We start from the raw sequence: 22,725 nt of genomic DNA, 5'->3' as shown, positions 1-22,725 counted from the left end.
CACAACCCCAAGACTGCATTCCCTTCTAACCAGAGCTATGGCAAAATAACATTAGAACACTTGACATCTGGAATACTTTTTAACACTTTTCTGATCACCTCCATTGATTTCCTTTTGCCCTCCCAGACACAGGAATGGAAGACACAGGTGATGCTAATATTGCTTCTCTGAATCACTTTGCCCAGTCTCCTCCTTCTCCTAGTACTGCCGGTTGCCAAAACTCTGGACTTGCAAAAAATCTTCCCATCAGTCCATGCTGCATGATAGCTCTGTCTTTCCCTGAAACTGGGAAGATGACGCTGTTTCTTTATAGATCCCAGAGATCTATACAGTTAGTCCTTGGAGACCTGCTCTGCCTGTAAGTATTTTCCCACAACATTGAACCATTAAGATATCACCTTTAAACAATAAAAGTTTATTAATACTGCCCTTGATGGAGAACGAGAGTCAACTAGTCTCCCATATTTTATCCCTGTTAAATATCTACTCAATGACAGGCATAATTACTGAGTTTGTTTAATGCAGAGGGTCATTTGGATTCCCCAGTTAGTTCTTCAGTGACAGTTTGTTTTCATTTTGTGTAGCAGAGTTTGCCTCTGTGAAGTGATTACATGTGCAGTGTGACAGTTAGAGGTCCTGGGCAGCGGTGGGTGAGTCTGGTGGTAGTACCTGAGGTCTAACCACAGAGACCTGATATACTGTAGTGGTTACATTTTTTAAGTTCTATTCCTCAAGTTTTTAGTGTGAAGGAGAGTTGAGAAGGAGTTAGGAAGAAATAGCTCCATCACTCTCAAGATCTCACCAATTCTTATATACACAATTTGTATAGTTCAACTCAGCAAAGCGCTGTATGATTAAATGTGTAACTTACTATTATTATTTTATGTTATATCATAATAAGAATGTTTTTAAGCTTCTGGCTATTTTGGGGGGACATGGTAGTTGCCTGAATTAATTTGTTCATAAATATTTATTGAAATAATTTAGATTAAAACTGTCTGAAAATAGATGGAAGTAAGTACTAACAAATCTCACCACTGAGGGTTTTAAAAATTTCTTGAACTCTGTGTATTGTTCATACTATTATGTGTACTCAAGATAAATAGAATCAAGTCAATGACCAGAAAAAAGGGTTAGTGAAAGCTGTCTCAAACACTGAGAATTGATGAGTTAAATAGACTGCAGAAGAGAAATTGAAAAGGGAAACACCAGCTTATAGCAGACAAAGACCGAAGTGCAATTCCTCTAAGTAGTATTCAATTACCTTAAGGCACCCCCAATTACATGAAATTATCATCCCCATTAAGTGCTAGCCGTTGCAATTAAATATCATTAGAGATAAATCAGTTCACAGAGAACATCCTGAATAAAAAGATTTCCCAATTAGGCACATCCCAATTAAGTGAGGTGCACTATATTTTAAAGCCTAGAAGATATCACTCCAATAAAGTCACTAAATTGCTATATCTGCAAGTCTCTATCTTGCTGCTTTTGAGAATCAGTAGTTTCTAAAACAATGGAATAATAGCCAAGTCTAGAGGAGAACATGTTGACACAAATAGGTTTAGTGTAATTAACCCCTTCAGGAAAGTTTAATACAGAGACCTCTACTTAATTGTGCTTTTCTGCCACTTCAGAATATTTTTGAAGATTTTCTTTTCTTTCTATAAATGAGCACTTATAATCTTCATAACACATTTCAATATTGCCACTTTCAGATCAGCAAAGGCTATGAAGTAAACTCCTGGTAAGCCTGCTTTTATCATTGTAAGGGGTTCCCTATTTAGACCAATGTAAAATTAAATATGAGAGAGAGAGAGAGAGAGAGAGAGAGAGAGAGAGAGAGAAATTAAAATGTAAAGAGAAAGACTTTTCAGATGTCAATGAATCCCTTCTCACTGTATAAAAGACCTGAAGCTTGAGTAGCTCAACTACATACAAAAAAACCAACAGAGACCATGAACTTTCCCCTAGTCACAGATTACAGCTCCAATAACTTTGGTGCATGCCAGTCCTGGGTTAAAGGTTATTGCCCTCATTGAAAAGAGTTTTATAACACCTCATCAAGCCAGAAGCTAGATGTGGTGTAGTTAGTATACCTGCCCATCAATGAATAAATAAACCCCAAGAAATGAATGGATCGATCCATCCATCATAGATGCTGTGTCCTATGAACAGTCTAGCAGCAGGGGGGCCTTCTCAGCCCATTCTGGAAGCTGCTGAGTCCAGCAGCTGAATGACATTCCTGATCCATCCCAGCACCAGTCACGATGAAAAAACCAAGCAAGCTGTGTAGTTCAATCTGGTCCAGTCCAGCAATAGCCAAGCAGCCTGTCAAAGGAATGCTGGTTCCAGTTTGTACTAGCTCTAGAACTGCCTCAGAAATAGGAAAATGCAACAAATTAAGCCTTGATTTATTGTTTTGTTGATTGTCTAGACTGGAGAGAGCAATGGAGACAATGTTAATAATGAAGACGAAATGTAAAAGTGTCTTGCATACATTTTCCCCCCAGAGAGCCAGTTGCTAAACATTTACAGAAACTCCATTGTCTGATACAATCCAACAATAACCAATCCTGGTGAGAAGTTAAATCAGCAGACAAGCAACGTGCTTGAATGGGTAAAGGATCCATATGTACAAAAATGTTTATAGCAGTTCTTGCTGTGGTGGCAAAGAATTGGAAATTGAGGGGATGCCCATCAATTGGGGAGTGGCTGAACAAGTTGTGGTATATGAAGGTAATGGAATACAATTGTGCTCTAAGACATGAGCAGGCAGACTTCAGAAAAACCTAAAAAGCCTTGTATGGACTGATGCTGAGTGAAGTGAACAGAACCAGGAGAAGGTTGTACACAGTAACAGCCACGTTGTGCAATGACTAACTTTGATAGACTTAGCCATTCTCAGCAATTCAAGAAGCTAAAACATCTCCAAAAGTTTCATGATGGAAAATGCTATCTACATCCAAATAAAGAACTATGGAGTTTGAATGTAGATCGAAGCATACTATTTACTCTTTTTCTTCTTCTTTTTTGTTTTGCTTCCTCTTTCTCATGATTACTTCTATTGGTTCTAATTCTTCCTTACAACATGATTAATGTGAAAATACATATGGCCTATATCAGATTGCATGCCATCTTGCGGAGGGAGATGAGGAGAGGGAGAAAAATTTAAAACTCAAAAGCATATGGAAGTGATTGCTGATAAATACAAATAAATTTTTAAAAAAAGAAAAGAAAAGAAACCTGCTTGACCCAATCTAGCAATGGATTAACCATTTGGAACATTTCCCCAGGAGCCAGCCCAGCAGTACTACTGTCCAGGAGAGATTCTGTGCCCTTTGTTCAACTCGGCTAAACAGTGGAACAACTGGTCTCTCACTTAAATAATACCCCAAAGTGAACTTCATGAGTGCTCTTAAGAGAAATAAAGGATATCCAGGTGCTTCTGTTTGGGAATTGTACCTTTGACACAAATGATCCCTACATATGAGCGCCATGACATCACTGTACTGTGAATTTGTGCCCATTTTTCTAACCATGGACTCTGTGTTTGTGGTAAACTACACACCAGGTTTGAGGGGAAATGCTCTGTAACTACTGTTCTTGCTTTTCTCTTTGGATAAAAATCCTTGAGAAATCCAGTTGAGTCTCTTGGATGTTTATTAATAGGAAACATATGAGCAAGAGTTCATGAAGTTAGCTGCCCATAAAGTTACACCTAGAACCTGAGGTAGCAGCCATATTTCTGGGTATCCAACCTGCCAGTGTCAGTGAAACTTGGGAGAGGAGAGAACCCAGGAGAGGTACTATACCATACACAGATTGCCTGGTACTATTAGTCATGTTTTCTGATATACATCTCCTTGTTCTCATTGTAAGGTCGTTATTTCTTTGTAATTTTGAGACCACAAAGGACTATGCCTGATACACAGTAGGTTATGTTGCATTGAGATTTTCAATCTGGAAAAGAAAGGATTCGAGTTACATTTTAGAGCACTGCAAAAACAAAAATGACTATTACAATGCTGACAAATATAAAATAGAAATTCACTACAATACAGCTAATTATTAAGCAGAATCAAATGCACCACGCTACTAATCATATACTTCCAAACAGAACACTTATGATAAAATCTAATTATAACAGCTGTTAATATAAGTGTTCGTCTGGATTTTCAACAGCAGAATTATCAAATGGTTCTTAGTTGCTGTTAATATGCTTCCCTACCTCATCATTTTGTCAGTATGTGGGATCCACCAATACAAATCACAATGCTTTTCTGCCTTGATAGATAGTATTTGTGAGTTGACATGGCTGAGAAAAAAAAATCATCACCTGCTGCTGATAAAGCTTCTTTGAACTTTGGCTGATTAATCCTCTGATGAGAGACATCAAGTTTATTGCCAGGCCTGTACTCAAAATCTTTACATATTGGTAAGATTTCCCAGAGCTTATGCTCCACTGGTACAACCTTTGAGAGGGCCACAGGTGTGTGCTGAGAAATGGTTAACAACTGATTCCCTTTAAAAAAAAAAGTTTAAGCTACAGTTTTAAGTTTAATCTGCAGTATTTACTTTTTCTCCCTCACTTTATTAAATCTAGACAATCAACAAAAGAATAAATCAAGCCCTAATTTGCACAGTTTGCTGATTGCTGAGGTATAAATTTTCACCCTAAAAATTTAACAATTGGCTTTCATGAGCTGGCTCCAATACAAGCACCCGAATCATGAATGGTGAGGAGGGTGTCCTTTAAATTTCCCATATTGTTCATGGGAAGCAGAAAGCAGAGATTATCTGCATATATTCCAAGGAACAGTGCCTGTTGGCCAATTCACACATTACAATACAAAAAGGCTAAGAATATGGAAGTAAAATTTTCAGCAGTAATGACACAAATGACACTGAATTTTTTTTAAAGAAACAATATTCACATATTTAATTTATTTGGATTTTAAAATCTTTTGTTATGAAGTTAAAATAACCCACAAACGTATATACTATGGTCAGAAAAAGATTGCATGTAAAACTGTCAAAATGTTACATATAACTTTTAAAAAAACACATGTTAAAGTAGCAGCTAGGTAGTGCAGTGGATAGAACACAGGCCCTGGAGTCAGGAGGACCTGAGTTCAAATCTGCTTTTAGATACCCACTAGTGACTCTAGGCAAGTCACTTAACTCCAATTGCCTCACAAAAAAAATGCATGTTAAATTTAACATTGTATTAGCGTTGTCCTGTTTGTCAATGTCGCCTTCCAGGCTTTTTCTGTGTATTTCTAAAATGTTTTATTGAATGTCCTTTCTTTCCTTTCTTTCTACTACACTCCTACCTACTAGCTATCACCCTCTACAAATAAAATCCCTCCCTTGTAATAAATATACATGTATATAGTTACATAAAACAAATGTGTGCTATCTTGTTCATATCTAAAAAAAAATTATGCATTACTCTAATGTGTCAACTTTCCACCAAAAGATGAAGAATGATTTATTAATCTTTGGGAGTTTTAATTGGTTGTTGAATTGATCAGAATTATTATCTTTCACAGTTGTTTACCTTCACAATGTTGTGGTCATTGTATAAATTGTTCTCCTACTTCTAATATTTCTCTACCTCAGTTCACATGAATATAGGCTTCTCTGAATCTATTCTTTTCTGCCTTTCTTTTATACAACAAGACAATATTCCATTTCATTCTTGTATTGTAACTTGTTCAATCATTGCCCAATTGAAGACCACTTACTTTGTTTCCAATTATTTTAATACAAAATTTAAAAATATTGCTATAAATAATTTTGTACTTATTTTAATTTTTTTCCTCTGTCTAATTTTTTGGAGGTATATTCCTAGTGATGGCATAACTGTTTAGTGAGTTTTGGTGTGTGTTTCTGGCCTTGAGAAGTCCAAATCCTTTTATGATTTATCTGTTAAGAAATGGCTCTTGCTGTTATGTTTTTGTATCAATGCCCTAAATATCTTAGATGTAAGACCTTTATCAGAGATACTTGCTTCAATGATTTTTCCAGGTAACTGTTTTCCTTCCAGTTTTGTGGGTTACAAAAAGTTTTCAATTTGATGGAATTAAAATTGTCAATTTTGTCACCTGTGAGCTTTTGTTTAGTCAAGAAGTCTTGTTCTATTAATAGTTATAGGGACAGCTAGGTGGCACAGTGGATAAGCTCCAGCCTTGGAGTCGGGAGGACCTGAGTTCAAATCTGGCCTCAGACACATGACACTTACTAGCTGTGTGACCCTGAGCAAGTCACTTAACCCCAATTGCTTCACAAAAAAAGGCAAAAAACAAACAAAAAAAAGAGCTGTAAAAGGTATCTGCTTCCCTTCTCTCATTTTTAAATGGTTAATCTTTCATATCTAGGTCATGTAAACACTTAGAATATATTGTGGTATATACAGTGAGCAATTCTCATAATTTCTCTCACATTGCTTTCAAATTTTTTAGCAGTTTTTGTAAAATAGGAAGTCTTCTCAAATAGTTTAAAGAGTTCAACAAAAGTGAATGTTATTTTGTAAATATTAAGCAAAATAAAACAATTTTTTCAGCATCTATTGGTGTAATCATGTGATTTTGTGTTCGTATTATGAAATTGTATCTTTTTTTTCCAATAGTAAAACAATTGTACATTTCTGGTAAAAATTCAACCATATCCTAATGTGCAATCTCTTAATATATGTTTTTGTAGGCTTTATTAACATTTTATTGGGTTTTTTTGTATGTATGTTCATTTGTAATGCTTTTCCACAGATTTCTTTCTTAGCCTTCTCTCCGTGGCTTAGGTATCAAGATCATGTTTTATTCTTATAAAGAGCTTTGTAGAATGCCACATTTCCTTTCTTTTTTTACAAATGATTTTTTTCTTTTTTCTTTTCTTTTTAGTTTATAGAATAAGATAAACATTTCTATAAATTCCTTTTTAAATATTCCTTTTAAACATATAATAGTTATTATGTAAATTTTTTCTGTTCACCTCCCCCCAAGATAGCTACCATTAGACACAAATATGCATATAAAATATACAAAATCATTCTCACATTCTTCTATTTATCAGTTCTTTCTCTGGATGCAGATGACATCTTCCTTCATAGGTCCTTTGTAGTTCATTTGGGTTTTAATAACAGTCAAAATGACCCATTCATTCAAAGTTGTTCTTAAAACAACATTGTAACTGTATACAACCTTTTTTGTTTGTGCTCATTTCACTCTTCGTTACTTCGTGCAAGTCTATATTTTTTTAATATCATAGAGCTCATCATTTCTTACAGCACATTAGTATTCCATCACAACCATGTGCCACAACTTGTTCTTTCCCCCATTGATGGGCATCACTGCAGTTTCCAGTTCTTTGCCACAACAAATAGAGCTGCTAGAAATATTTGAGAACATATAGATTCTTTTCCTTTTTCCCTAATCATATTTAGAAATAGACCTAGTAGTGGTATCGCTAGGTCAAAGGGCACATATAGGCAGTTTAATAACTCTTTGGGCATATTTCCAGATTGCTCTCCAAAATGGTTGAATCAGTTCATATTTCTACCAATAATCATTTACAAATAGTTTTTGAAAAACTGAAAATAACTCTTCTTTGAATTTCTTTATATAATCTACTTGTGAATCTAAATGAACCTGGATTTTCCCAAATTTGAGAACTCTTATGAATTCTTCAACTTCCTTTTCTAAAATTGGATTATTTAAATTACATATTTCTTATTCTGAAACCAGTATTTTATATTTTTGTAAAGATTCATCCATTTTATTCAATTAACAATTTTGCTGCTATATAACTAGGAAAAGTAGTTTCAAGGAATTTCCTTGATTTTCTCTTAATTTCTAATGAGTAATCTTTTGTCACTTTTCACAATGCCAATTTTGTCTTCCTGCTTATTATCAGATCAATAGTTTGTCTATTTCATTGGTTTACAAGATTTTTTAATGAATTCAAAAGTTTTTGGTTAACTTTCTTTGCTGTTCTGTATTATGATTTTCTTTAGTTGAGTTTTTTAAATCTACTATTTCCTAATAATCCAAATTCATCAAACTGTTGTTTCTTTTTGTGAGTGTTTAGAAATACAACATTTCCCCCCAAAATCACTCAGGGTGGGACAGCTAAATGGCGCAGTGGATAGAGCACTTAAGGAACTTATTTGGGAGCTCTGGTAATCTTCAGGGGCAGCTAGGTAGTACAGTGGATAGAATGCTAGGCCTGGAGTCAGGAGGACCAGAATTCAAATCCAGTCTCAGACACTTACCAACTGTGTAACCCTGGGCAAGTCACTTAGCCCTAATTACCTCAAAAAAAAACCCCATAAAAACAGTCACTCTGGATGCATCCCTAAAACAGTTGTATGTTGTCTCCTTGTCATTTTCTTTTTTTTAGTTTAATTTGATTCTTATTTTCATTTCCAATTTCTCTCCCTCCCTCTAATACCAATTGAGAAGGAAAGAAATAAGAGTACGAATTATACATATACAATCCCTATTGCAGTTTCGATATGCATTTTCATATATTTGATAAAAGATGCAAGACAGCATAAGAAATCAAATGGAGATATTTTGGAAGTTTTGTGGAAGCCACAGATGACACATGAAGGCTGGCAGATGAAATAGAAAAGGTTGATACTCAGAAATTCATAAAATAGTATGGTATAATATCAACCGAAATTTTACAATAAGATATTATAAACACAGCATAAAGGAGAAAAAGAAAGAAAAAACTCTGGTATGAAGGAAGGGCCAAAAACTTTTATGTAGGTTTTCCAGATTGCAGTGGTACCATATCTTTAGCCCTCACAATGTGGAAAGGAAAGCTGCATGAAGTCATGCTAAATATATTTCTGCATTAGTCATATTCAGGGGGTGGGGAATAGAAAAAGGAAGAGAGAGGAAAGAATACACTTCAACTTGCACTCTATTTCCATCAATTTTCTATCTGGAGTAAAATGGCATTCTTACCATATATCCTTTGAAATAGGGGCAGATAATTGTACTGATCAGAGTTACTTAGATTTTCACAGATTATCTTTACAATATTGCTGTCACTGTATAAATTGTTCTGGTTCCCCTCACTTCATTTTGCATCTGTTCATGTAAGTCTTCCCAGGTTTTCTGTTGAGTCTTATAATTGCAAATCAAATTTTCTTTTCAGCTTTGGTCTTTTCATCAGGAACACTAGAAAGTCCTCTATTTCATAAATATCCATTTCCCTTCCTAAAGGATTATACTAAATTTAACTAAGTAGGTGATTCTTGGTTGCAATCCTAGCTCCTTTGACCTCCAGAATATCATCTTCCAAGTCCTCTGATCCTTTAATGTAGAAGTTGTTTTATCCTGGCTGTGGTTCCATCATATTTAAATTGTTTCTTTCTGTCTGCTTGCAATATTTTCTTCTTGACTGGGAAGTCTGGAATTTGGCTATGATATTCCTGGGAGTTTTCCTTTGGGGATCTCTTTCTGGAGGTGATTGGTAGATTGTTTCAATTTCTGTTTTACCCTCTAGTTGTAGGATTTCAGGGCAATTTTCCTTAATAATTTCTTGAAATGTGATGTCTAGGCTCTTTTTTATCATGGTTTTCAGGTTGTCCAATAATTCTTAAATTACCTCTACTAAATCTATTTTTCAGGTCAGTTTTTATTCCAATGAGATATTTCACATTTTCTTCTTTTTCTCATTCCTTTCACTTTGTTTTATTCTTACTTGATGTCTCATGAAGTCATTAACCCAATTCTAGTTTTTAAGGACTGATTTTCTCCGGTGAGCTTTTTTATCTCCTTTCCATTTGGCCAATTTTAGTATTAAAGGAGTTGTTTCATTCAGTGAATTTTTTTATATCTTTTTCTATTTTTGTGCTTCTTTTACCAAGCTTTTTTTTCATGATTTTTTTTGCATCATTGTTATTTCTTTTCCCAATTTTCCTCTACTTCTCTCATTTGATTTTTTTATTGATTTATTTTATCAACAATCATTTCCATAAGCTTTTGAGTTTAAAATTTTTCTCCTCCCTCTCTCCCCCCCTCCCTCCCCCAGATGATGCACAATCTGATATAGACTATACATATATGTTCCTATTAAACATATTTTCACATTAGTCTCATTATAAGGAAGAATTAGAACCAATAGGAGGAACCACAACAAAGAGAAAACAAAACAAAATAGAAGAAAAAAAGGAACAAATAGTATTCTTCGATCTGCATTCAAACTCCATAGTTCTTTCTTTGGATGTGGACAGCATTTTCCATCATGAGACTTTGGAGATGTTTTAGATCATTGCATTGCTGAGAAGGGCTAAGTGTATCAAAGTTAATCATCACACAACATAGCTGTTACTGTGTACAACATTCTCCTAGTTCTACTCACTTCACTCAGCATCAGACCATACAAGTCTTTCTAGGTTTTTCTGAAATCTGCCTCCTTATCATTTCCTGTAGCATAATAATATTCCATTACCTTCATATACCACAACTTGTTCAGCCATTCCACAATTTATGGGTGTTCCCTCAATTTCCAATTCTTTGCCACCACAAAAAGAACTGCTATAAATATTTTTTGTACATGTGAGTCCTTTCCCCATTTTTATGAACTCTTTGGGATATAGCCCTAGGAGTGCTATTGCTGAGTCAAAGGGTATGCACATTTTTATAGCCCCTTTGGGCATTCTTATTTAATTTTTAAGATCTTTTTTGATGTCTTCCAGGAATTCTTTTTGGGTCTGACACCAATTTATATTTTTTTTTCTTGAGGCTTTGGATGTAGCAGTTTTTTTTTTTGGTTGTCTTCTGAATTTGTGTTTTGATCTTCCCTGTCTTCTGAGTTCATGTTTTGTTGTTGTTGTTTGCTCATTTTTCCTTGACTTTTAACCTTATGTTAAAGTTAATCTCTGCTCCTGGGGTTTTGAGGGCATTATTTCAAGCTTTAGGTTTTTTATGCTGCTGTTTACAGAGCTAATTCAGGAGCCTTGTAAGTTTTCAATTCTTCTCAGCTGGTATGATCTAAGGAGAGATGTGGTGACTGCTTTCTTGACCTGTGCTCTGGTCTATGAGCAACCAGAAGCACTCTTTCCTGACCTGGAAATGTGGCAGGAGACCACTCCCTTGTGACTGTGAACTTTATTGTGCTAGTTTTCCTCCTCACCACGGGACTGTGACCTGGGCCCGTCACCTAAATCCTCATATGGCCAATGCAATAGAGTCTTGCACCCAGTTTCAGGAAAATGTCCCCCAATAACTGCCTTCTAATCACTTTCCCACTCCTCTATCTGTGAGCTGCGAGCTCTGAAAGTCACCGCTGCTGGTTCAGTTACCCCCAAGGACTCTCAAGCCGAGGCAACCAAGCACTGGTTTGCAGAAGTCTAGGAGCTGGGCTTCTGAGGTGGTAGGCTTGAGTGGGAAGTACCAACCAGACCATCCAGAAATCACCCTGGGTAGTCATTCTTTTCAATCTTCAGACCTCAAAGGAGGCTTGGGTTTTGGCTTGGATGTTCTGGTTCCCCTCACTTTCCCTCACAGAGTTGAGGTGGAGAATACTGGAAGTACTTTGAAGGATCTAGGAGTAGCTAGCTACACCCAGTCCTCTGAACCTCACTCTGAACCTCCTTAGAAGCCTATATGTCCCAAAAATTTTCACAGATCTAGGGGTCCTTCTGTGGATTCTTTGGTTGACTAAAGGAATCTAGAGGTGATTCTTTCTGTTATCTGACTGGGTGGTACATCTCTAAGTCCCATGGAGAGTTTGAAAGGGATCTGGGATCTTTATGACCTAGTATACTATACTCTTGTCATAATCTCCTCTCAGTTCTCTTTCTATCATACTCTGATCCCATTTTCCTTCCCTCTTCCTTTATCTAACCCACAATACGATTTCTGGGTTTTATCATTTCTTTCTCTTCGATTGATTCTCCACACCTTTACAATCTACCCCCTGAGGTAATATTATTTTTGCTTATTTATGTCTATTGGCTCCCCACTCTGCTCTCCCTCTTAAATACTCCTCTTTTCTCTCTTTGTCCCCATCTCTTTCCGTGTTGCATTTAATGTATTTCTACTATTTGCATATTATATCATTTGTGTGTATGTGTATGTGTATGTGTGTGTAACCTTCCTTTAGAGAAGGGGAAGAGGACAAGCATTTATTAAACACCTACTATGTTCCTGACACCGTACTTAGTGCTTTCCAAATATACAGTCTGAGCCTCAGACAAAGGTGAGGTAGGCACTATTATCCCCATTTTACAGTTGAGGAAACTGAGGCAGTGAGAGGTTGAGTGGGATTAACCCAGTAGTAATATTTCTAGGTCAAATGATACAAAGAATTGAGTTTTGGGAATAATTACAAATTGGTTTCCAGAATGGGTAGACTTATTTTATAATTTTACCAATGGCACAAAAGTGTACCTATCCTACAGCTCCTCCAACAATTGTCATTTTATTTTTTTTATCCTTTCCAGTCTAATGAATGTGAAGTAGAACCTCAAAGTCATTTTAATTTTCTTTTCTCTTAGTATTAGTGATTAGCAACATTTTTATAGTTATTTATTATTTAGCACTTTCTCTTAACTACACATTCATATTCTTAGGCCATTTACTTACTGGAGAACAACTCATATTCTAATGTATTTGTATCAACTGAATGAATGAATGAAAAAAGCATTCATGAAGCATTTACTATGTTCAAGGCACTATGCAAAGGATTGAGGATACAAATCCAAAAATTAAGACAGTCCCATTTCTCAAGGAGCTCATATTCTAATGGGTGAAAAAAACACATAATGAAAGACTTCAGATGAAGTCAGATGGAAATGGTCCAGGGAAGAGAACAAACTTTTATTAAGCATGTACCAGGCACTATCCTAGACACTTTGCAAATACTATTTCATTTGATCCTCACAACAACCCCAGTATATAGGTGCTATTTTGATCCTCATTTTACGGTTGAGGAAACTGAGGTAGATAGCGATTAAATATTTTGCCAAGGATCCTGAAGCTATTGAGTGTCCAATGCAGGATTTCAATTCAAGTCTTCCTGAATCCTGGCTCAATGTTCTATGTACTGTGTCACCTAACTGCCTACTTTGCTCAGCTAATAGCTGAGGGTTCATGAGATGTTCTCCTTTTAAACTCTCTTCCATCAGTGTATGATCTTCTTGCATGCTCTGATGATGTGAAAAGAGCAACATCTATTTCATATAGGCTTGGGTTGTCCTTTAAGGGATCAGGGAGGTTATTTTCCATCCTTGATACCTCAGGCATAAAAGCCTTAGTCCCAAGAGAGGGTTTTTTTTTTGTTTTGTTCTGGTTTTATCTAAGCTTTATCTAATTTCTTGCTTCCTTCTTGATCTAGCTGACTGCTGTGCTGATTCTGAAGGGGAATCTGAGGAGCATTTTATTTTAAATTCTTTAAATATACCACTAATAAAGTTTTATGACCCATATTGATTTATTGCATTTGAAATCAATCTTAATTGTTGGGCTAATCTAATTTAGGCTTGAATTATAATAATATTAAAATAGTAAGTTCTTCCTACTTCTTATTCATTTCTTCCCTAGTATGTGCCTCCCCACCCTCTTTTTCTTTCTTCTTTTCAAACCTATAATACAGAGCAAGACTCTCCCCATTTATTTGATTTTATTCCTTCTAGGATATAGTAGGATTACATTAGGATGCTTGCAACTTCTCTTGCTATTGGGAAGTAAGTGTTTTTATCATCATTTAGCTTCTTCTAATTATTATCACATATTTATGTTTGTAGGTTTCTCTTGTCTTGGGTGTTTGCATTTTAAAGATATTAAACAACCCCTGTTATTTTTTTTCACCATTAATACTTGAAATATTCATTCACTTAAAGTCATTTTGGTTTTCTCCCATAAGGGTAGGGGGTTTTTTCCCTTGATTTTTAGCCTTTTTCTTTTCTTTTGGAATGCCACATTACATGATTACTCCCCCCTCCCTTTTTTATTAGTTGCGATGTAGTCTTTTGTGATTTCTCGGTTCTTGAAAAATAACATATATTTTATATATATATGCACTTATGTGTTTATATGTGTGTATGTATGTTTTGTGTTTGGATTTTTAAATTTTTGGCTTTTTTCAGGTTGTGATTAGTATTCTTTCTATTTTCACTTTTCTGTCTGATTCTAATACATCTATCCAATTTTCTTTCAAGATTTATTGAAATATCTAGCTGCTTATCTAAATATCTAGGTTGTTTGCTTCATCATAATTTTCAGGATTCCAATAATTCTCTCCTCAACTTATTTTTAGGTCAGTTGTTTTTGATAGATACCTTAAATTTCCTTCTATTTTTTCAATCTTTTGACTTTGTTCTAATATTTCTTGTTATCTGATAAAATCACTGAATTATCTTACTTCTATTTTTTTTTTTAGAATATCAATTGTTTGGGCAAAATTTTTCACCTTCTATTCTAAGCTATTAATTCTTCTTTCATTTTGTTTTTTGCCCTTCAGAGTTTTAATTTCACTTATAATGCTACTTTTTATGCCATTTCTTCTAGTCATTCTTGAAGTACTCCAAGCAAGTCATTCTTTTCTCTGAAGCTCTTGTGGAGTTACTCTATTCTTTTAAGTTTACCTTATGGACTTTTCTTAAACAACAGTACTTGTTCATTGTGTTAGATATTTTCTTGTTTGCTTATGTTTCTTGTATTAGATTCTGGATAGGAATTTGTCTCTTTTTTTCTTTTTTACAATTTTGTTTATTTTTAGTTTTCAACATTCATTTCATTTTCTTTCTTTCTTTCTTTCTTTTTTTTTTGGCTAGGCAATGAGATTAAGTGACTTGTCCAGGGTCACATAGCTAGTAAGTGTTAAGCATTTGAGACCAGATTTGACCTCAGGTCCTCCTGGCTCCAGGTCCAGTGCTCAATCCGCTGCACTACCTAGCTGCCCCTCAACATTCATTTCTGTAAGATTTTTAGCTATAAATTTTCTCCCCGCCCTCTTCCCTTCTCCTCTATCCAAGATGACAGGAACTTATATCTTTCAATCTGACTCTGCTATCTCCCATACTCCCATAGGAATGAACAGCTTCTACTTGGTCTTGGATGTGGTGACTAATACTATTCCCTATCCTTTGTAGGAATGCCTGGAATGCCTCAGTCTTTTTGTAACCTGGCTCAGGTTTTGATCTCTGGCCCTTTTTTCTCTTTCTCTTCTTCTTGAATAATCTTGAAGTACATCCCTTGCTAAACGTCTCATGAGCCCAACCAGATGTTGCCAATTGTTCTGGTGCCCAGTCTCCTAAGAGAACAGGGGCTTTTATTGAAAGGTACTGCTATGACCTCTTTTCTGACTATTTCTCAGGTGTGATTTTCTTTTCCTTGACTTAGGAATAAGTAATTTCTGATAATAGTTACTGATATATAGAAAGTAAAGTATTTACAATGACTCTGAAACAGAACTTGGGTCCTCCAATCTCTAACTGTTACATATTTCTCAAATGTGGAGAAATTGTTTGATGTGAAGTCTGACACCCAGTACGAAATCATTAATCTCAGTCTGAGATCATTTAAATACAACAAGATACATCCTATGCAGCTGTTTGTTTTCTTTTTACTTTTTGCTTTAGGTCTGTATTTAAATAAAATTAGACAAATGCAGCCAAAATTTGGCATCATAGAGGCCAACCAAGACAAGTAAGAATTATACTAGCAAAGGATATTACCAAGATCTTAACTGAGAGTCAATTGTTTCTTATTTTTGTTGCCATCTCATTCCAGGAAATTCAACCAATAACAATACAGTTGGGAAATTATAAACCCTGGGAATTTATCCAATTGTCCAAGCATTGACAGTAACTGAAAAAAGTGACCTGGCTCACAAAAACTTACCCACAAATCCTATCAACATAGTACACATTTACTGTTTTTAAATTGAATTTGCCTCTCAGAGGTTTAGGGTCCTGAGCCAAAATTATCATTGTTTACACAGTCAGGGTTTGTAATATTTTAGTGCAACTTCAACAAGAGTAGTGGAAATGGAACAGCAGACCAACAGATGTACATTTAAAATATCATTGTATAAAGATAAATATTATTTCCTACTGGCAAAATGCTACCTCTCATTCACAGAAAATTAGCTTTAACACCTTCTAAGAATGAGAACAAAATACCCAACGGTGCGAGGCTATGTGCATTGCACAGAATGCTTCTATTTATATTGCAGATACCAATTTGAAAAGCTTGGATTTATAACCTCAAATATATTTTGGATGAGGACAAATAGGCTGGAGAGGAAAAGTACATTTGGATTTAGATTATCTCCATGGAACATAGGCATTAAAAACTCAGAATTAGTTAGCCTATTAATTGGTTAAGATATTGGCAGCAAATGGACATTTTCCTCTATTAAATATGTTTGTGGGATGAGGCAAATTTCCAAGCCTTTTCTAAAAGTGCCATTGACTAGGAAAATGGCTTATCTATGTATTGGTTAATGCCAACTATGACAGTTTCCTCCATTTTCCTTAAATCAAGAAATGTTTTTTACTGTACTTATTTTTGAATGAGCTTAGAGTACTTTACTTAAACCGTTTAACATGATAGGATAAGTTATATGAAAAAAAATTCCTACTAAACAAGCAATAATCCTATAAATTGTTCAGCAATCTGCTCTGTTATTTAAGATCTGGTAAAAGCCAACAATTATTACATCAAAGTAGTAATTATCAAATGTTGGTTGGCTTTAATGTTATAATGTAAAGTGTTATTGAAACGAGGCTTAGCTCATAGCTTCGTACAGTGTTTTTTTACAAAACTGAAGTGGTACCCTATGGAGCCACCTCTATTTGGTGTCACTTCTGAGTCACATAGGATAAATACCTAATGACTAGAACTATATTCATGTGGTCTACGGGCATAGTGCTAGACGACTGTATTGACATTCATATTGTATCTAATTCAATTTGAGTCAAAAACATTCATCAATCACGTACTGTGTTCAAGGTACTATGCCAAGCTCAGATAGGATGAACAGTGTATAGGTACAATTCCTAACCTCAGAGAACTCATAGTTGTTGAGTTTTTTTTTTAAAGGAGCACTTAGAATGACTGTAACATAATAAATAGAGCCATAAGTAGGAATTGCTTTACATGGGACAAAAACAGTTTGGAAGGTCATACAGAGGCTAGTTTAACTTGGCAGAAGGACAGATGGCAATACAGAGAAGGAAATAATCTGGTCTACTCCAATCCCCAAGAAGTCTGTGAAGGACCTAGGAGCTGGGTCTAATTGCAAGGCAAGACTAGGGATTGCAGTTAGGTCTAGCTGTACCACAGGACTGGTAGAAGACTTTGAGGAAGGGCACAGGAAGATCTGCCATAAGAAGAAGTATTTCATCCCTAGGGGGAAAAAATAAACCATGTTCACCTAGCTATTGGCACACTATTAGCCGAATGCCTTTTGTTATGGGTTAGTTTCAGGGCACTAAAAGGTGCAGAACCTTACACAGGGTCACAGAACCACTACATGCCAGAGTCATGTCTTCTTAGCTTCAAGGCCAGTGGTCTATCTATTACACCACACTGCCTTTCAGGTACATTGAGTAAAAGGTTAAATTGACTCCAAAAAGCTTTAATAATGTTTTGAGCAATGGAGCAACATTGAAATAGGTATAGATTGACCCTATAAAATTATGCAGATGAGTTACATAGGTAAAAGTTCCAATAAGTTGTTCAGAAATTAGCAACTGTATTTTTATCGGTACACCTCTTATATACCCAAGGCTCTAGATTTCATTGTTGTTCAGTTGTTATCAGTCATGTCCAACTCTTCATGCCCATTTGGGTTTTTTTTTTTTTTTGGTAAAGATACTGGAGTGGTTTGCCACTTCCTTCTCTAGCTCATTTTATAGATGAGGAACTGAGGCAAACAGGGTTAATTGACTTGTCCATGGTCACATAGATGGTGTCTGAGGCTGTATTTGAACTCAGAAAGATAAATGTTCTTGATTCCAAGCCCAGTGCTCTATCTACTGTTTCCTAGCTGCCCCCAAAGACTCTAGATATAGCTCTATAAAGTGTCTTTTTCTTTTTCTTTTTCTTTTTTTAGGCTATTGGGGTTAAGTGACTTGCCCAGGGTCACACAGCTAGTACGTGTCAAATGTTTGGTCTGAGGCCAGATTTGAACTCAGGTACTCCTGACTTCAGATCTGCTGCTCTAAACACTGTGCCACCTAGCTGCCCTTAAAGTATGTTTTTCCTAACCTCAATTCTTCCCCTTTTAAGAGGGAGGAAAAAATTGATCTTTAGAATTTTTGTTTCTTAGAGAATTATAATACAATGAAGTAAAATTACTCAGTATTTCTTTTTTTTTTTCTCAAGTATACTTCTATAATCTTCTAGCTCCTAGGCTGCTGGGTTTTGAGAGTTACCATAAAGGTGTCTGACTTCAGAATGAGCAAACATTTTGCCTTGCCAGTGTAGTGATGTTTTTGAACTTGGCTTCAAAACTTTTAGGAAGGAAAAAATTAAAGAGATTCTGGACTATATGCTATAGAGACAAAGGATGTGGGCAGAGTTGAACATACTTATCTGATTTCTGGGTGACTGTTTCCCCACTCCCCCTCCCTCCTCTGGGACCTTAGTGTGTTTGAGGAGATCATGGATGAGACACTGCGAAGGAACATAATCACTCAGAAGATCACAAGTCAGACAATTTACTACTCACCAGCATGGAGAAATGCAGTTCTCTAGATTTACAGTTTTTTGTGCACACAAGCATTGGCTCAGATGTGCTATGGGATGTGCATGCCAATTGAGAGACCAGATGTCTTAGTCTCCGCTTTTATATCACATTGTTGTTGCCAGGATAGATTCCTAAGCACTGAATGGGAAGAAGCCCTTAGCAGTAGTTAATCAGCAGGTGGTCTACACTGAGACTCTATTATTGACCATAAAGGCATTGTAATTAGGAAAGTTTACACATCTTGCATACATGGATTAGTTGAAGTTTGCTAAACTGATTTTAATCAGGAGACCTTTGTATTCCTTGCCTAGATGAAGTTGGAGAACACAGTATTGGATGCATAGGAATTTCTCAATACACAGAGAAATTAAACAGTGGTCAAACATGTAATCACTTCTGTCATCTAGGTCCTAGCAATAAACTAACCCTCCAGTGGGGTACTGTTGAAGGATTATGGCCACCAGAGCTGATGGGATGGATTAAAACCAAAAATAAAAAAAAAAATTAACTGGTGTGTTAGTGAAGTTTAATTTCCAGGAATTCTTAGGAGTTATGCTTTTTCTCACCCCTCATTAAAGGAGTTACGCCAAAGCCCCCAATTCCTAACTGAACTTTGGGGTATTTGCTAGTGTCCCCATCCTTCTTCTTTTTAGTTTCATGGTGAAGATACAAAAGGAAGAGACTGTGTTCTATCTCGGTTGCTAGACAAAATTGCCAGTGCTTATGTGCCTAACATTGTGTGTCCATAAGTCTAATAAATGTGAAATCTGGCAGCTGCCTAACTTCTATTTCTGTGATTAATGTAGTAATGATAATGGAAAGAGGTCTATGACCCTTTAAAAGACATAGAAGGCATCTCTTTTTTCAATAAAAGCTAAACTGCAAGTGTGGAGGTGGGTGGATGGCAGGAATCCCATTTGGATTTTCCCATAAGCAAATAAGAGCACCATAATCACATCTTCTAGAAAATGCATATAAATCTATACAGGAGAGAACAAGCCTCACTCAGGGTGAAATTGCACAATTCCAAGACATTGGAGCTGCAAGTTAGGGGCTACCTTTGCCCTAAGGGCTACCATTTTAGTCTGAGGCAGTTTGGCTGCAGTTTATCATAGCTAACAAGAAGCATAGTATCTCTCAGCATCTACCCAGGTGTAGCTCAACTCTATACCTCATTTACATAGGCCCTACTTAGCTATATAAACCCAACTCATATTTGTTGCGTTTAGGTTTTTTTCTACCTTTCATGTTACAAGATGGCAATGTATAGATAGTAAGAAGATAAAACAATAAATAAAGCCTGTTGTTATTATCCTTTGTTTCTTTTAGCTCTCAGATTAGGCAGATTTTGAGGTTCCAGAAAGAAATGGCTCCAGAAAGAGAAGACTCACAGGAAAAATGAAGAACTAGTTCATGACCAGCACCTTACCTCAATCTAAAATGCTCCAAGATGTATCAGTCCCACCTTACTGTGGACTGATTTCAATGCCTAGTTTCCCCTACGTTAAATATATCCATATTACATCATTCTAAAAGAAGTTTCCTTCCAATAAACAAGTTGCTCTTTTCTCCTTGATCCTGGCCATTTCAAGCATTTACCAGGTGCCTGCTATGTACCAAGCACTGGGGATACGAAGAAAGGCAAAAAAACAGAAACTAAGAAAAACACAACAAAAGCCAGTCCCTGCTCTCAAACTACTCACAGATTAATTGTAGAAACAACATGCAAGTAACTATACGCAAATACAATATATGCAGAATAAATTGGAAATAATCTCAAGAGGGAAGGTACTAAGATTGCTCCTATTAAAGAAACATCCCAAAACAATTCAGAAAGGTTGGGAATGAGAGCTATAGTTATATGTCATTTTGGGTTGCAATTTGAGCTCCTTTTCCTTTAAGAATATAATATTTCAATGATTTTTGTGTTTTCCAGTGGATATGGTATGGGCTTTCACTATTCAAATGTCCATTCCTTTATTTTAAAGGTCTTCCTTCTGGTTACTTGCAGAATTTCTTGTTTGTCATTGAAACTGTTCAATTTAGCCACTTTATAACTTGATGTTTTAAGTTTAGGAATTTTTTATCCCCAAAGGTGATCTGTGCATTATTTATTTGGAGTTTTGTCTTCTGTATTCTGAAGTTCTGAATGGTTTTCCTAAGAGAGAATATGGATGAAGTTAACAGAGCTTGCCTTTCTTCCAATTATCCCCCAAACCCAAAGCTGAAATTTATAAGAACTTCAATCAGAACTGCTCAGCAAGGAAAATAAATTTCCCTAACTGTAAGAAATTTTAGCCAGGTACCTTACACAGTCATACTGCAACTACTAAAAACTTCTTTAGTAGCTTCTTCATTCCCTTTGAATGTTCTGTGTTTTGCTATCTCTAACCCTAACCTATTTCCTTTGTAATGCTTCCCATATCATTCTTTGATGAAGCTAATAAAGTGCGATATGCATTGAGAATGCAAAATGATCTCTTATCTCATTGAGCTTATATATTAAGGGGGGAGACAACAAATACCTATGCAAATATATACAACATAAATATAATCACATGCACAAAATGGTTAAATATCATGTGACCACTATGTGGAGGGGCAGATAGGTGATGCAGCAGATAGAGTGCTGAACCTGGAGTCAAGAAGACTCATCTTCCTGAGTTCAAATCTGGCCTCAGATACTTACTAGCTGTGTGACCCTGGGCAAGTCACTTAACCCTGTTTGCCTCCGTTTTCTGATTTATAAAATGATCTGGAGAAGGAAATGGCAAACTACTCCAGTATCTTTGCCACGAAAACTCAGAATGGGGTTGTGAAGAGTCAGGCGTGACTCAAACAAATGAATAATAACATTATGTGCAGACCACTGTGCTGGGTAGTAACAAGAGCAATGAGACATTTAGATGAGACATGGTCCCTGCCCTTACAGAGCTTATAGTCTAGTTTATCATCATCATCATCATTATTATTATTATTATTATTATTATTATTATTATTATTATTATTATTTGTCTTTACAAAAATTGCATTTTAAAAATATCAACTATGTGGAAGATACTATTCTGGGTGATGGAGATGTGAAAACAAAAAACAAATAATATCTGTCCTCGAAGAGCTTATATTTTACTGAGGAGGCATAATATGTACACATGTATCCCTTGTATGAAGCAGCTTTCTGTTTTAGCCTGTGTTTGGTTTTCCCTTCTGCATTCTCCTGATTATGGGCACCACAGACAGTAATGCAAAATAATAGACATGAGAAGAATACTATTAAGTCTGGCTGTGATGTATCAGGAACATATTTTTTAATTTATTTTTTTTTCTGTTCTGAACTTAGAGACAGAGACAGAGCAGCAGCCACATTGTATACATACAGTAGAACCCACAAAAAAAAAAGGATCCTATATGAAACTACAAATTTCAAAAAATATATATACTTTTCTGGTCAAGTATATAAGTTCTGCACATTATTTTCAAAACCATCTTGCTTATATGTGTTTCCTTCTGAATTTACTTGTGTTTTTTCTGTGAATTTCAAAAAGTATTACAAAGGATCTCCTTTATTTTCTGATGTCACTGTTGCTTAACTTCAACATCCTTCACCCCTAAATTATCCATAGAGAAAGACAGGCAAAAAACAGCCTTGTAATGAATAAATCTAATTAAGCAAAATGAACCCACACTTTGGCCATCTCCAAAATGAATGTTTCTGAAGCTTATTTCTAACACCTCTCTACTGGGAAGTAGATAACATGTTTTATCATAGGTCATCTAGAATCATGTTTGGTCATTGCTTTGGTCAGCTTTCTTCAGTCTTAAAAGTTGTTTTTCTTTACAATGTTATCTTTGAATAAAGTGTTCTACTGCTTCTACTTAAATAATTCTGCCTCTGTTCATACTACTCAGGATTCTCTGAATCATCTCATATCTTGAGGAACAATAATATTTCATTACATTCCCATACCACAATATGTTGGTATTTTTCAATTGTCTAAGAGGCCATCT

The sequence above is a fragment of the Phascolarctos cinereus genome, unplaced genomic scaffold (assembly GCF_003287225.1).
Source record: "Phascolarctos cinereus isolate Bilbo 61053 unplaced genomic scaffold, phaCin_HiC Scaffold_726;HRSCAF=1367, whole genome shotgun sequence".
NCBI lineage: Eukaryota > Metazoa > Chordata > Mammalia > Diprotodontia > Phascolarctidae > Phascolarctos > Phascolarctos cinereus.
This window is presented reverse-complemented; position numbering follows the sequence as displayed.